The sequence below is a fragment of the Carassius auratus genome, chromosome 27 (genome assembly GCF_003368295.1).
Source record: "Carassius auratus strain Wakin chromosome 27, ASM336829v1, whole genome shotgun sequence".
Taxonomy (NCBI): domain Eukaryota; kingdom Metazoa; phylum Chordata; class Actinopteri; order Cypriniformes; family Cyprinidae; genus Carassius; species Carassius auratus.
Genome location: NC_039269.1, coordinates 7903910 through 7920732, shown reverse-complemented (window position 1 = coordinate 7920732; position 16823 = coordinate 7903910). Strand labels below are relative to the sequence as shown.

The 16823-nt window shown below is 38.4% G+C and overlaps 1 protein-coding gene across 1 annotated transcript in view; it reads right to left on the bottom strand.

Moving 5' to 3' along the window:
- LOC113045306 (natural killer cell receptor 2B4) overlaps nucleotides 1–16823 on the bottom strand; it is a 41137-nt gene that overhangs the window by 10740 nt on the left and 13574 nt on the right. The gene's annotated exons all lie outside the window — the stretch shown is intronic.

The following is a 16823-nucleotide window of genomic DNA, read 5'->3' as shown; positions in this document are numbered from 1 at the left end:
TTGCAACACTTGTGTTGTCGAACTAATGAAGATGTTTTCTTCATTTGCTGGTGTTTTTTCAGTTTGCATGTGTATCGAGTGAGATTTATGCCAAAACCTCACACACACACAAAATGTGTTTTACTCACACCCAACAATTCACAAACAAACTCAGTGTGGTTTGCAAATACAAAACATCACTCACAAACTAATGCATTTTGTTCTGCAAATAAAAAACGTAGCTATCAAACAAATACAGTACGTTTTACATTAACAAAGAAACGTATGTCTTCAATGACAAAAATATCTTCCAAGTACAAACTTAAATCTTTCAGGTACAAAACAAAATCCTTCAAATACAAAACAAAATCCTTCAAGTACAAAACAAAATTCTACAAGTACGAAAAACTGTCACGTGACTTTTGGCACAAATTTTCCGCCTTGCTGATCCACACGCAAATGCCTTCAGATCCACACACATGCTAGTAAACTGTCATGTAATTCGCACTCCACAACAGCGGGTGGCGCTGTTAGCGACTTGCTTGGCGCCGCCACCGACATGGAAACACTAGAGAAGAAGAAACGCTAGCGCAAGGGGCAAGGAACTCGACCGGAAGTTGAAGTCGGGTGGGGGCTGCCATCTTTTAGCAGAACTTCACTTGCGTTACCTTTCCCATTGACTCCCATTCATTTTGGCGTCACTTTGACAGCGAATAACTTTACATCTGAGGCGTTTAAAGACTCTGTTTGTCCATTATTTATCTCTAAAGATACACGACAATGTATAAAGGGCTCCATTACCTTCTATGTTACATTATGGCCCCGTATAAACAGTTTTTGTAAAAAATAGGCTAACGATTGCGTCATAACCACTCGGCTCTCTGTCGCATTACCGTAAAGACAGGAGGAGAAGCTCGCAGGCAATTAACTTAATGTGGCGTACTGTCGTTACATTTTAAAATACTATACAAAATAATTAATCAGAATACTTACTCCTGCTCACTCACGACAAAGAACTCCCCGCTCAAGCTCGCCGTCTCTGCAAGATTAACGATGGCAGTTTGCACGAACAGCTACTTAGAAGATTTACATCTGGCAGACAGGTTGCTGACGTCGTCAAGCTTCGTTTGAGTCTGTGCGTCAGAAACGGAAGTGCTAAAAAACGCTAAAACTGGGCTTCATTTGTCTCAATTGAGTTCCAATGGGGTCGCTGTGTCCATTTCTTTTACTGTCTATGCGCTAGCGTAAGGGACGTTTTGAACACGATGAGCGAACAATAGGTGAGTTTCCAGTCATTGCTGGTGAAAAAATCAGCCTGAAGGGGTTGTTATTCGCTATTACAACCGCCTCGCTATACATGATCCCACTTATTACATTGCTACATACAAAATAAATAAATAATTTGACAAAATTTATTGATTTTAAAAACAATTGTATTGCTTCCACTAAAGAAAATAGTCCGTTCCGCGTCCATATCAACGGTCTGTTTATCATGGCAAGGGTGTTTAGACCTCCAAATCAACCCTGGTCTTCTCCTGCTAGTTTCTAATAGAATATAGAGGCTTTATTCCATGTCAAATCAGTCAGAATCCAGGAAAGTGGTTGCAGCAACATCTCAGATGAAGAGTTTTTCTATATTATATTTGGGTCCCAAAACCAAGGCCTGTAAAAATATTCATATTTTTTGTCAGTCCTTGAGATTGTCATTTTTATAGCATCAAAAACACTATCAGAGAACCATGTTTGGGCATTAATATCTTAAAGTGTTATTCATAGCCTCACCGAACTTTGCAGGATGGAAGACAAACATGTTCTTAGTATAACTGAACCAAAGTTTGTACTGCATGTCTATTGAGATTCTACAAGGCCCTAGACTTGGGTAAATGGCTAAACCCCTGATACTGAGGGTATTATAAACTCATTTTCTGCATCCATATCATACCAGCAGGCTGTCAGCATACATGGGTGCTGCATTTTTTTAAAGCTGAAAATTAGGACATAACCTGCTCGTTAATAACCCTTAACCCTTGCTAAAAAGAACTATACGTATGAAGTAAGTGCAAAGATTTTATTTGAATTAAAGTATATTCAATCAGTAAGAATAAACTTGGCAATGGGTTTGGCTATGGTCCTTGAGGGAGGTTCAAGGGGGGGTATATATAAATACACACAACTTTTTAATTCTGACTTTTTCTAGAAATAGACTATTTTTCCACAAACTTCTTTATAAATTTGACCAAAAAATGCATCCCACTGACATTAATTTGATCATACATTGACAAAGAAAGTAATGTTATTCAGTCTCAGAATTAATATTGTGTATTTCTGGAGTTTGTTACAAAATGTTATCAAATGTGGTCCGGGTCCTTGATGTAAAAATGTTTGAGAACCACATAAACACTTTACATGTCTTTTCAGGTATTGTACCTACCACATTTGGACTGGGAGGACAGTGGCCTGCCTGATGTGACTGTTCCTGAGATGGACGATGTACTGAGTGATGAACAAATGGCAGCACTAAGGGCAGCCATAAATCCCCTGGGACACTCCCAATCACATGGCTCAGACATCTACTTACTTACTGTGGAGTATTTCCAGCACTTACTAGGCTTACCGTAAAATGTACTCAGCAAAGGACCTGATTCAATGATAATGCAGCACAAATACAAAAAGAACACTTATTTACAGAACAGTGCTCCTGCTAATAACTGGTTTGTAAGATGTTACAGTTACACAAATAAATATTTCTGAATCAGTGAGGTGGTCTAATGTTTGATTTTTCTCTGTTTAATCAAATCAGACCAGCAGACATGCCCCGTGTTAGGACTGCCAGCGGCAGCAGGAAGAATAGCTTTCCTCAAGCAGTGCTAGCAGCGGACTTTAAGACTTTCAGCTCTCTTAATGTTGTAATGAATCTTCAAACCAAACACATGTAGATTGTATTTTTTTTTATTGTAGTGTGAATACAATCTTAAAACATCTGGGGGGTTGGAACAACCCAAAAAAAATAAAATAAAAAATCTTTCTCTTTTTTTTTACTATGGTTTTCTTTTTCTTATAGGGTGGTCACACTGCACTTTTCTCTCAATTGGCTTCCATTCATTGATGCGAATGCGTCAGACCGGAAACGCAAGCTCATGCGAAAAATTCTGCATTTCGCTGCGTTCCAAAGTTCAAGTTTGGTGAACTCTGACCTGCGAATTCGCATCACGTTTAGATGTGGGACCAGTAGAAGATCGATACGTCACTGCGTGACCTCTCTGTACAGAAATTCAAAAATGAAGGAAGCGCTATATAACTTTAGTTGTAGCGCAGCGTCCTATTTTATATAATACGTATTTAAAAGATTATAAAAAATAAAATAAAGTATCTGCATGGTTTGTAGTGTCAACAGGAACAGATGATACATTTGAATGTGGATGTTTTATAATTTTTTATTGCTTAGGGTGTATATATTTATAAAGAGAGAGAGAGATAGGGAGTACAATATAATAAGACGCTTTCGACGCCGTCGCAAAAGACACAGTACAAGCACATATTAATCCATGTTGTGATAATTGAGGAAAGACCGTTTTATTGCTCCCGCCCATATTCGCAGCGGTGTCCGAAATATTTTCGCACGTTTAAAGTCTAGTGTGTCTGCGCCTTTAACCAACTTGTGCAGCTCTGTGAGTGCATCTAAAATGCCTTTTGGGATAAGAACCTGGTTAGAGGCAGAACTAAAAAGAACAGCCTCCTGAAAACACACAAATTCAAGGTAATCCAGGTCAAGGGTGTGCTGACAGACAATATGCTGGAGCCGTGTGTGGATTCTCTCTAACATTGTTTGTGCAAGCAGTTCCTAGAGAGAGGGGAAAAGAGGAAAAATGTATGAGGTCAAAAATACTGGTGTAACTGAACATGACCAGTAAAATGACCAAAAACTACACTTTGGTTCATTCTTAATATCTTCATGACCATTAAATTTAAATTAAATTAACATTTAATTTAATTTAAATTAAATTCTTGCATTTAGCAGACACTTTTATCCAAAGCGACTTACAGTGCAATCAGGCTATCAATTATTACATATCATTAGTGATACAGACCTCAAATAATGACACATGATTATGATTACAATTACGAAAATGTAATGATTGATATCATATGGATGCAGAAAATGAGTTTATAATACCCTCAGTATCAGGGGTTTAGCCATTTACCCAAGTCTAGGGCCTTGTAGAATCTCAATAGACATGCAGTACAAACTTTGGTTCAGTTATACTAAGAACATGTTTGTCTTCCATCCTGCAAAGTTCGGTGAGGGTATGAATAACACTTTAAGATATTAATGCCCAAACATGTTTCTCTGATAGTGTTTTTGATGCTATAAAAATGACAATCTCAAGGACTGACAAAAAATATGAATATTTTTACAGGCCTTGGTTTTGGGACCCAAATATAATATAGAAAAACTCTTCATCTGAGATGTTGCTGCAACCACTTTCCTGGATTCTGACTGATTTGACATGGAATAAAGCCTCTATATTCTATTAGAAACTAGCAGGAGAAGACCAGGGTTGATTTGGAGGTCTAAACACCCTTGCCATGATAAACAGACCGTTGTTATGGACGCGGAACGGACTATTTTCTTTAGTGGAAGCAATACAATCGTTTTTAAAATCAATAAATTTTGTCAAATTATTTATTTATTTTGTAGGTAGCAATGTAATAAGTGGGATCATGTATAGCGAGGCGGTTGTAATAGCGAATAACAACCCCTTCAGGCTGATTTTTCACCAGCAATGACTGGAAACTCACCTGTTGTTCGCTCATCGTGTTCAAAACGTCCCTTGCGCTAGCCTTTCTTCTTCTCTAGTGTTTCCATGTTGGTGGCGGCGCCAAGCAAGTCGCTAACAGCGCCACCCGCTGTTGTGGAGTGCGAATTACATGACAGTTTACTAGCATGTGTGTGGATCTGAAGGCATTTGCATGTGGATCAGCAAGGCGGAAAATTTGTGCCAAAAGTCACGTGACAGTTTTTCGTACTTGTAGAATTTTGTTTTGTACTTGAAGGATTTTGTTTTGTACTTGAAGGATTTTGTTTTGTACTCGAAAGATTTTAGTTTGTACTTGGAAGATATTTTTGTCATTGAAGACATAAGTTTCTTTGTTAATGTAAAACGTACTGTATTTGTTTGATAGCTACGTTTTTTATTTGCAGAACAAAATGCATTAGTTTGTGAGTGATGTTTTGTATTTGCAAACCACACTGAGTTTGTTTGTGAATCGTTGGGTGTGAGTAAAACACATTTTGTGTGTGTGTGAGGTTTTGGCATAAATCTCACTCCATACATGTGTTTTCTTAAGTTGCAGCGTGTTGAGCTTTCTTGGCCACCGTAGATTTGCCCTACTGCATAAAACATAGACAAGAAAAAAGGTTACTTGTTTTCTTTAGTTAAACTTGGTATGCACGTTAAATTATGGTTTCCAACGACAAAAATCACATTTCAAATTCATCTGAGAAGATTACAATTTAATCTAACAATTTAATTTTTTAAATCTTCTTTTGAATTCATAAAAAATAGGCAAAAACATATATACAGACAAACATTGAAAATTAATAAAAATACTGTTTTAGAAAATTATGTTTTGAATATTTAGTCAATTGTGTAATACCGAAAATACATTATTTTAACAGTTATATCAAAAAAGGTCATAATACCAGCACATGAGGATAAACGGTTTCACTTTACAATTTCTTTATTAAACATAAAAGATAGAGTGACCATTGTAAGTTGAATGTGTGAGACTTCCAGGTCATCAGCTTCCAGTTATATTAGTAGTACTCGATGGCGCCGCACATGGCTGCTTCAGCGCTTGGCTCTCCAGACTGCGGTCAAGCCAGCCGCGCTTTGAAAATACACGGTCAAGCCAGCCGCACTTTTTTTTTCTTTGCGCGTGTAATCATGTACTTACGGTACGGGTGGTGAGAGCAGTCAAAATACATGTAAAGAAGCTGTCGTACACACGTTTCCTTTATACTTTCGCTTATTTTAACTCATTATTGTATATAAACGTTTGTGTTGTACATTAATTATTTTAAATCGTTTATTAGAGATTATAAATTACAATATTAATGATTTTCCTTCTTTGTTTTTTTCATGTTTCAGAATCAGAATCAGAATCAGAATGAGATTTATTGCCAGGTATGTTTACACATACGAGGAATTTGTTTTCGTGACAGAAGCTCCGCAGTACAACAGAATGACAGCGACAGAACATAAAACACATAATAAAAGAATAAAAAATACAAATATGTAGACAGTGAATGACAATATACAAATGACAATTGTAGGCAGGTATATTACAAAGTGAAGTTATGTATGTACATATATATTGTGTGCAAAATGTAAGTGTATACTAAGTATGTGTGTTAGATAAATAAAGTGTGTGTGTATATAAATATAAAGTGTAGTGTGTATATGTGCATATATATATATATATATATATATATACAGTATTGTTCAAAATAATAGCAGTACAATGTGACTAACCAGAATAATCAAGGTTTTTAGTATATTTTTTATTGCTACGTGGCAAACAAGTTACCAGTAGGTTCAGTAGATTGTCAGAAAACAAACAAGACCCAGCATTCATGATATGCACGCTCTTATGGCTGTGCAATTGGGCAATTAGTTGAAAGGGGTGTGTTCAAAAAAATAGCAGTGTCTACCTTTGACTGTACAAACTCAAAACTATTTTGTACAAACTTTTTTTTTTTCAGGGATTTAGCAATCTTGTGAATCACTAAACTAATATTTAGTTGTATGACCACAGTTTTTTAAAACTGCTTGACATCTGTGTGGCATGGAGTCAACCAACTTGTGGCACCTCTCAGCTGTTATTCCACTCCATGATTCTTTAACAACATTCCACAATTCATTCACATTTCTTGGTTTTGCTTCAGAAACAGCATTTTTGATATCACCCCACAAGTTCTCAATTGGATTAAGGTCTGGAGATTGGGCTGGCCACTCCATAACATTAATTTTGTTGGTTTGGAACCAAGACTTTGCCCGTTTACTAGTGTGTTTTGGGTCATTGTCTTGTTGAAACAACCATTTCAAGGGCATGTCCTCTTCAAGTATTTTAACATATGCAAACTGATCCATGATCCCTGGTATGCGATAAATAGGCCCAACACCATAGTAGGAGAAACATGCCCATATCATGATGCTTGCACCTCCATGCTTCACTGTCTTCACTGTGTACTGTGGCTTGAATTCAGAGTTTGGGGGTCGTCAGACAAAACGCCTGTGGCCCTTGGACCCAAAAAGAACAATTTTACTCTCATCAGTCCACAAAATGTTCCTCCATTTCTCTTTAGGCCAGTTGATGTGTTCTTTGGCAAATTGTAACCTCCTCTGCACATGCCTTTTTTTTTAACAGAGGGACTTTGCGGGGGATTCTTGAAAATAGATTAGCTTCACACAGACGTCTTCTAACTGTCACAGTACTTACAGGTAACTCCAGACTGTCTTTGATCATCCTGGAGGTGATCATTGGCTGAGCCTTTGCCATTCTGGTTATTCTTCTATCCATTTTGATGGTTGTCTTCCGTTTTCTTCCACGTCTCTCTGGTTTTGCTCTCCATTTTAAGGCATTGGAGATCATTTTAGCTGAACAGCCTATCATTTTTTGCACCTCTTTATAGGTTTTCCCCTCTCTAATCAACTTTTTAATCAAAGTACGCTGTTCTTCTGAACAATGTCTTGAACGACCCATTTTCCTCAGCTTTCAAATGCATGTTCAACAAGTGTTGGCTTCATCCTTAAATAGGGGCCACCTGATTCACACCTGTTTCTTCACAAAATTGATGACCTCAGTGATTGAATGCCACACTGCTATTTTTTTTAACACACCCCTTTCAACTAATTCAACTAATTGCCCAATTGCACAGCCTTAAGAGCGTGCATATCATGAATGCTGGGTCTCATTTGTTTTCTGAGAATCTACTGAACCTACTGGTAACTTGTTTGCCACGTAGCAATAAAAAAAATATACGAAAAACCTTGATTATTCTGGTTAGTCACATTTTACTGCTATTATTTTGAACAATACTGTATTCCAGGCATTTTACTGTATAGTTTTGGAGAAAACTAAAAGCAAATTCACGCAAAACATCAAACTCCATCGTTGCACTTGCACTTTTTCCCATTTTCCAAAATACATATAAAGTGTTTCTTTATAGGTTAGCTCATTCCTTTAATGTATATGTATTCAGAGTGACCTAGACTATCACTGGATTCATTTTCAAAGCATTTTACTGTATAGTTTTGGAGAAAACTAAAAGCAAATTCACCCAAAACATCAAACTCCATTGTTGCACTTAAAATTTTCCCCATATTCCAACATTAATAAAAAGGGTTGCTTTATAGGTTAGCTCAATATTTCAAGTCACATGTATACGGAGTGACCCCGACTATCACTGGATTCATTTTCAAAGCATTTTACTGTATAGTTTTGGAGAAAACTAAAAGCAAATTCACCCAAAACATCGAAATCCATTGTTGCACTTAAAATTTTCCCCATATTCCAACATTAATAAAAAGTGTTCCTTTATAGGTTAGCTCATTCTTTTAATGTATATGTACTCAGAGTGACCCAGACTATCACTGTATTAATATTCCAGGCATTTTACTGTATAGTTTTGGAGAAAACTAAAAGAAAATTCACGCAAAACATCAAACTCTATTGTTGCACTTGCATTTTTTCCCCAATTTTCAACATTCATAAAAATGTCAGGGATCTGCAAGAAATGGGACCCAAATGCAGAATGAGCAGACAAGGGTATTTTATTAACAAAACTTAGACTGGAACAGCTGGGGGAATTTGCAGTGTAACAATTCAAACAGATGGGCAGGGCAGACAACAATACGGGCAGGAGGGATGACCACTGAGACAGTCCAAGATGACCACAGGCCCAAGCACAGAGTAGGCAGCTCCAGAGGAAGGGCCAGGCAGACACAAGAAACCCTTAGCTTCAAGTGAAACTCCAACGTCACCAGATAGAGACTCACAAGACCAGAGACTTGACGTGAGAGAGGAGAGCTGCTTCAAAGCAGTGGGATTCAGTGGCCAGGAAATCTGAGTGGGGCAAGACAGGACAATACACAAACACAAGACTAGACTCAAAATGAAAAACACAATTGAAAATAAAGAGTAAACAAAAAGCCAAGATCCAAAAAGGAACTGCACTCTCAAACTGAGTAAATTAAACCCTAAATCAAAGGGTAAAAACAAAAACTAGATTAGGATGTGGACAATCAAAAAACAAGAACTAGATAGAACTAAAGGCCAAAAAGTAACCAAGGATATTGATTAACTAGACAAGAGATCAAAAACAACTTGAGCAAGACCAAAAGGCTCAATTCTGGCCCAAGAAACCAGTAAACACCAAAAACAAACCAGCAGAGACACAAGGAAAGAAACCCCAATATATAGGACAGTACACATGAGGATCAGATGAAAACAATCAAGCAGACAAGGGCTAAACAAGGGGGCGTGACCAGGGGTAACAAGGAGGTGGGAGAAGTGGAGCACGTGGCAGACACGAACAAAGACAGAAACATGTGCTTAGACACAAAACAAACAAAGACACATGGAACAGAGACAAGATGGACAGGGCTGTCAGGGCAGGATCCTGACAAAAAAAGGTTGCTTTATAGGTTAGCTCATTCTTTCAAATCATATGTATTCAGAGTGACCCTGACTATCACTGTATTAATATTCAAGGCTTTTTACTGTATAGTTTTGGAGAAAACTAAAAGCAAATTCACCCAAAACATCAAACTCCATTGTTGCACTTAAACTTGTTCCCCTTTTCCAACATTCATAAAAAGGGTTGCTTTATAGGTTAGCTCATTCTTTTAGGGTTGCTTTATTCTTTCAAATCATATGTATTCAGAGTGACCCATACTATCACTGGATTCATTTTCAAAGCAGAAGCAGAGTCCCGGAGAAGACCTAGGACACGCTGGAGGGACTATGTCTCCCGGCTGACCTGGAAGAAGTGGCTTGGGAGAGGGAAGTCTGGGCGTCTCTGCTTAGACTGTTGCCCCCGCGACCCGGCCCTGGATAAGTGGAAGATGATGGATGGATGGATGGATTTACATTTAGTCATTTTGTAGATGCTTTTATCCAAAGCGACTCACAATTTCGGGATACATAAAGTGATTCTTCTTAGAGGCAAACAGACACAGGAAGTGCTTGTAATACCAAGTTTTAGACATTGTTCAAATAAGTAAAAGCTGTTGTTTTTTTTCGATGAAGCCAAGTAGTTTTGAAAGAGATGAGCTTTCAGCTGTCGCTTGAAAATTGTCAGAGATTCAGCATTCCTGATAGGGGTGGGATGATCATATTTTTTTATTTTGACTGTATGGTTTTGAATAAGATTAATGGCAAAATCACTTAAAAAAAAGTTCATTCTACCAGTTGCACCATTACCCATTTTCAAACACCCATAAAAATATTTTCTTTGTAACTTCACTCGTTCTTTCAATTGATTATTGTTCATGGTGATCCTGACTATTACTGTGGTAATTTTCAAATATTTTTAGTGTAAAGTTTTGGAGAAAATTTATGCCAAATTCAACCCAAGTATCTATGTGCACCTTTGCACTATTACATCACGTCTCATTTTCAAACGCTCATAAAATTCTTTCCTTTATAGGTTTGCTCATTCTTTCATTAATTCATGTTTACAATGACCCTGACTATTACTGTTTTCATTTTCATGTCATTTTACTTTACAGTTTTGAGAAAACACAATCTCACTTCAAAAATGTTTCTATAGAGTGTATTGTTGCACTCATATCCCATTTTCCAACATAAAGTTTCAGATTTTGAAGGAATTATTATGCAAATGTACCATGCTTATTACCACATTAAACTGACTCTTATTTCATAAATAGTATTGGTCAAAATTGCTAGGAAATACCCTCCTGATACACTCAACCTCTTCTTACATTTTAATTATTAGTGTCACATTTAATTAAGTTCAAATCTTAATTTTAACCATAGAAAATGATTAGGTTAATTACCTCTGAGAAGTCCTTATTTGTGTCCATGGTTTATCATTTTTAGTTACATTTCTTATGTCTTTGCTTTTATAGCCCTGAGGTTGTTGTATTGTTAATGGTGATTATGCTTGAAAAGCAATTATTTGTTTTGCTTTGTTTGTTTCCCATAATCATAAGTCAGTGCAATTTCTTGTTTCTCCCTACATGTAACTGATCGATTATAATTGTATTAAAACGGATTTTAGAATGATCAATCTCAATTAAAATCCATTGATACAACAAGATACAACAAGATTACACATGGTAAGCTAGGTGACAACACAAATGTTTTAATTTTTAATTTTACTAATCTTTATTTTATCATATTCTTTGTACTTTTATAAAGATTATGCATTTTATATAAATACATGATATTTATATATATTATACATTTATTTGTGGGGTTTTTTCTTCTTTTTTTGCCTTTCTTGTTTTAGAAAACAACTTCTTAAGCATCAAAAGCATCTTAAGGAATAATAGCACTTTGGGCATACTGTTGTATATCCTATCCTGTCGCGCTGTTTTGTGTTAATTTTATTATTAAAGCTTATTTTGAATGTCCGCTGGTTACCGCCTCCTTCCCGAGATTCTGAAGCTTTTATAGTGTTACACTGGTGCCGAAACCTGGGAGGAAGGAGGGACGCGCTGCTGAAGATCCCTTGTCGCTGTGGTGAGTCTGCGGTGCCATCGAGCAGGGCGAGGGAGTGTGCCGCCGTGGACGCTTGAGGGAGCGGAGGAGATGGCACCGTTCGCCTGCTACCATCCCCCGGAAATGGGAGGAGCAGAGAACGGGGACTCCTCCCGGCTGCCCAAAACTGGGAGAGCCGTCGTCATCCACTGGGTGGCGGAGCATTTTGTTGTTTTCGATGATTTTGCTTTTAGTTTTCTCAAGAACTATACATTAATATATATTGTATTGAATATTGGAATAAGGGAATGAGTGCAAGTGCAACAACTGAGTTTGATGTTTTTGGTGAATTTGCTTTTAGTCTTTTCAAACATTATACAGTAAAATAACTTGACAATGAAAATATATTGATAGTCAGGGTCACTCTGAATACGTTTCCACTGAAAGAATGAGCTAACCTATAAAGGAAACCTTTTTATGAGTGTTGGAAAATGGGACACAGTGCAATTGCTAGGATGCATTTAGTTTTTGGGGGGGAATTTGATTTTAGTTTTCTCAAAAAAATATACAGTAAAATGCCTTGAATATTAATACAGCTATAGTCAGGGTCACTCTGAATACATGTCCACTGAAGAAATGAGCTAACCTACAAAGCAAACCTTTTTATGAGTGTTGTAAAATGGGACAAACTACAATTGCTAGGATGCATTTTTTTAGGGTGAATTTGCTTTTAGTTTCTCAAAAACTATACAGTAAAATGCCTTAAAAATGAATCCAGTGATATTAGGGGTCACTCTGAATACAAATGCATTAAAAGAATGAGCTAACCTATAAAGGAACACTTTATATGAATTTTGGAAAATTGGATAAACTGCAATTGCTAGGATGCATTTTGTTGTTTTGGGTGAATTTGCTTTTAGTTTTCTCAAAAACTATACAGTAAAATGGCTTGAAAATTAATACAGTGATAGTCGGGGTCATTCTGAATACATATGACTTGAAAGAATGAGCTAACCTATAAAGGAACACCTTTTATGAATGTTGGAATATGGAAAAAGTTTAATTGCAACAATGGAGTTTGATGTTTTGGGTAAATTTGCTTTTAGTTTTCTCCAAAACTATACAGTAAAATGCCTTGTAAATGAATCCTGTAATAGCCAGTGTCACTCTGAATACACATGACTTGAAATATTGAGCTAACCTATAAAGCAACCCTTTTTATGAATGTTGGAAAATGGGAAAAAGTTTGTGCAACAATGGAGTTTGATGTTTTGGGTGAATTTGCTTTTAGTGTTCTCCAAAACTATACAGTAAAATGCCTTGAAAATGAATCCAGTTATAGTCTAGGTCACTCTGAATACATATACATTAAAAGAATGAGCTAACCTATAAAGGAACACCTTATATGAATTTTGGAAAATGGGAAAAAGTTTAAGTGCAACAATGGAGTTTGATGTTTTGGGTGAATTTGCTTTTAGTTTCCTCCAAAACTATACAGTAAAATGCCTTGAATTTTAATACAGTGAATTGGTGGATTCAGGATGCAACCAAACCTCAATCCATCAAAGCCTGGTTCAACCGGGGGCGTTGGATACAAACCGCGTGGTTAAGGTGCGGTGTGTACATGGGGATGTGGTGGAATATCCGGTCGTCCCAATTTGGATTCAATTTCGGGGACAAAAACATAGTGTGGAGGTGGCGGTTAGTCCCCACCTCCGGCATCCAGTAATTTTGGGGACGAATTGGCCCGCGTTTACGGTTTTATTGGGGTCGTTATGTGCGGATGCCTCTTGGGGAAATAAGGCACGGAAGGAGACCGCGCGGGTGCAGGTGGGGGAAACTGAGCCAGGACCGCTGAGGCCGGCTTCAGGGGAACCGAGCGGAATCGGGAGACTAACTCTCTCGGAGCACGATGACTTTCCCCTGGAGCAGTCTCAGGATGAGACGCTAAAACATGAGTTCCAGCAGGTCCGCACCATCGATGGCCAGCCTCTCCGACCGGCCCTCGCTCTCCTATCCCTATTTTGCCATTTTAAAAGAACGGTTGTATCGAGTGACCCAAGACGCTCAGACAAAAGTAAATACAACCCAGTTGTTAGTTCCAAAGAGCCGCAGGGAGATGCTTTTCCATGCGGCTCATTCTAATCCTATGGCGGGCCATTTGGGACTGGCAGCCACACTAAATCGCCTCATGACCCGATTCTTCTGGCCGGGCATTCATGACAATGTGCGCAGGTGGTGCGCGTCTTGTCCGGAATGTCAGTTGGTGAACCCACCGGCCGCCCCAAAAGCACCATTGCGCCCTCTCCCATTAATGCAGGCCCCCTTCGAAAGAATTGGTATGGACCTCATCGGCCCATTAGAGCGATCGGCACGAGGACATCACTTTGCATTAGTCATAGTTGATTATGCAACACGATATCCTGAAGCAGTGGCCCTCCGCAACATTTCCGCTAAAAGTGTTGCGGATGCCCTGTTTCGTCTTATCTCCCGGGTGGGGGTTCGGAAAGAAATACTTACTGATCAAGGCACGGCGTTTATGTCACGTACGCTACGCGAACTATACGGATTGTTGGGCATTAAGTCAATTCGAACAAGCGTCTATCACCCACAAAGGGACGGCCTGGTCGAACGATTTAATCGCACTCTTAAATCCATGATCCGTAAGTTCGTTCAGGAAGACGCCAAAAAATGGGATAGGTGGCTAGAGCCCTTGTTATTCGCTGTGCGAGAGGTCCCACAAGCCTCCACGGGGTTTTCCCCCTTCAAGCTTTTCCATGGACGCCAGCCCCGGGGGGGTGCTTGACGTTCTGAGAGAAACTTGGGAAGAGGGACCATCTCAGGGCAAAAACGAAATTCAATACGTACTGGACTTGAGAACAAAACTCCACACATTGGGGCGGCTATCAAGGGAGAATTTGTTGCAAGCCCAGGACCGCCAGAGTCGGCTGTATAACAGGGGAACTAGGTTACGCAAATTTGCACCGGGAGAGAAAGTACTTGTATTACTCCCAACGTCGAGCTCTAAATTATTGGCTAAGTGTCAGGGGCTGTTTGAGGTCGCACGCCAAGTCGGGGATCTCAATTATGAGGTAATACGGTGGAAGGAATCAGTGAATCAGTGATGTTGGCAACGATGATTGGGGGGGAGGATGATCTCGGGCCAGAGGCGAATTTCAAACCACAATCCCTCGCCCTGGCTCCAGGTGGAGATCACCTCTCGCCGTGCCAACTCACTGATTTAACGAAGTTACAGGCAGATTTTGCCGATGTCTTTTCGCCCCTACCGGGCCGTACTAACCTTATTCAGCACCATATCGAGACCGAGCCGGGCGTGGTAGTTCGCAGCCGGCCGTATCGCTTACCTGAGCACAAGAAAAAAGTAGTTCAGGCTGAATTAGGCGCTATGCTTGACATGGGGGTAATAGAAGAATCCAACAGTAACTGGGCGAGCCCGATAGTTTTAGTTCCGAAAACGGACGGCTCAGTACAAAACTATACAGTAAAATGCCTGGAATATTAATACAGTGATAGTAGGGGTCACTCTGAATACATATGACTTGAAAGAATGAGCTAACCTATAAAGGAACACTTTATATGAATTTTGGAAAATGGGAAAAAGTTTGTGCAACAATGGAGTTTGATGTTTTGGGTAAATTTGCTTTTAGTTTTCTCCAAAACTATACAGTAAAATGCCTTGATAATTAATACAGTGGTAGTCTGGGTCACTCTGAGTACATATACATTAAAAGAATGAGCTAACCTATAAAGGAACACTTTATATAAATTTTGGAAAATGGGAAAAAGTGCAAGTGCAACAACGGAGTTTGATGTTTTGGGTAAATTTGCTTTTAGTTTTCTCAAAGACTATACAGTAAAATGCTTTGAAAATGAATACAGTGATAGTCCGGGTCACTCTGAATAGATATGACTTGAAATATTGAGCTAACCTATAAAGCAACCCTTTTTATGGATGTTGGAATATGGGACACACTGCAATTGCTAGGATTCATTTTGTTGTTTTGGGTGAATATGCTTTTAGTTTTCTCCAAAACTATACAGTAAAATGCTTTGAAAATGAATCCAGTGATAGTCGTGCTCACTCTGTATACATGTGACTTGAAATATTGAGCTAACCTATAAAGCAACCCTTTTTATTAATGTTGGAATATGGGGAAAAGTTTAAGTGCAACAATGGAGTTTGATGTTTTGGGTGAATTTGCTTTTAGTTTTCTCCAAAACTATACAGTAAAATGCCTTGAATATTAATACAGTGATAGTAGGGGTCAGTCTGAATACATATGACTTGAGAGAATGAGCTAACCTATAAAGGAACACCTTACAGTATTGTTCAAAATAATAGCAGTACAATGTGACTAACCAGAATAATCAAGGTTTTTAGTATATTTTTTATTGCTACATGGCAAACAAGTTACCAGTAGGTTCAGTAGATTGTCAGAAAACAAACAAGACCCAGCATTCATGATATGCACGCTCTTAAGGCTGTGCAATTGGGCAATTAGTTGAAAGGGGTGTGTTCAAAAAAATAGCAGTGTCTACCTTTGACTGTACAAACTCAAAACTATTTTGTACAAACATTTTTTTTTCTTTCTGGGATTTAGCAATCCTGTGAATCACTAAACTAATATTTAGTTGTATGACCACAGTTTTTTAAAACTGCTTGACATCTGTGTGGCATGGAGTCAACCAACTTGTGGCACCTCTCAGCTGTTATTCCACTCCATGATTCTTTAACAACATTCCACAATTCATTCACATTTCTTGGTTTTGCTTCAGAAACAGCATTTTTGATATCACCCCACAAGTTCTCAATTGGATTAAGGTCTGGAGATTGGGCTGGCCACTCCATAACATTAATTTTGTTGGTTTGGAACCAAGACTTTGCCCGTTTACTAGTGTGTTTTGGGTCATTGTCTTGTTGAAACAACCATTTCAAGGGCATGTCCTCTTCAGCATAGGGCAACATGACCTCTTCAAGTATTTTAACATATGCAAACTGATCCATGATCCCTGGTGTGCGATAAATAGGCCCAACACCATAGTAGGAGAAACATGCCCATATCATGATGCTTGCACCTCCATGCTTCACTGTC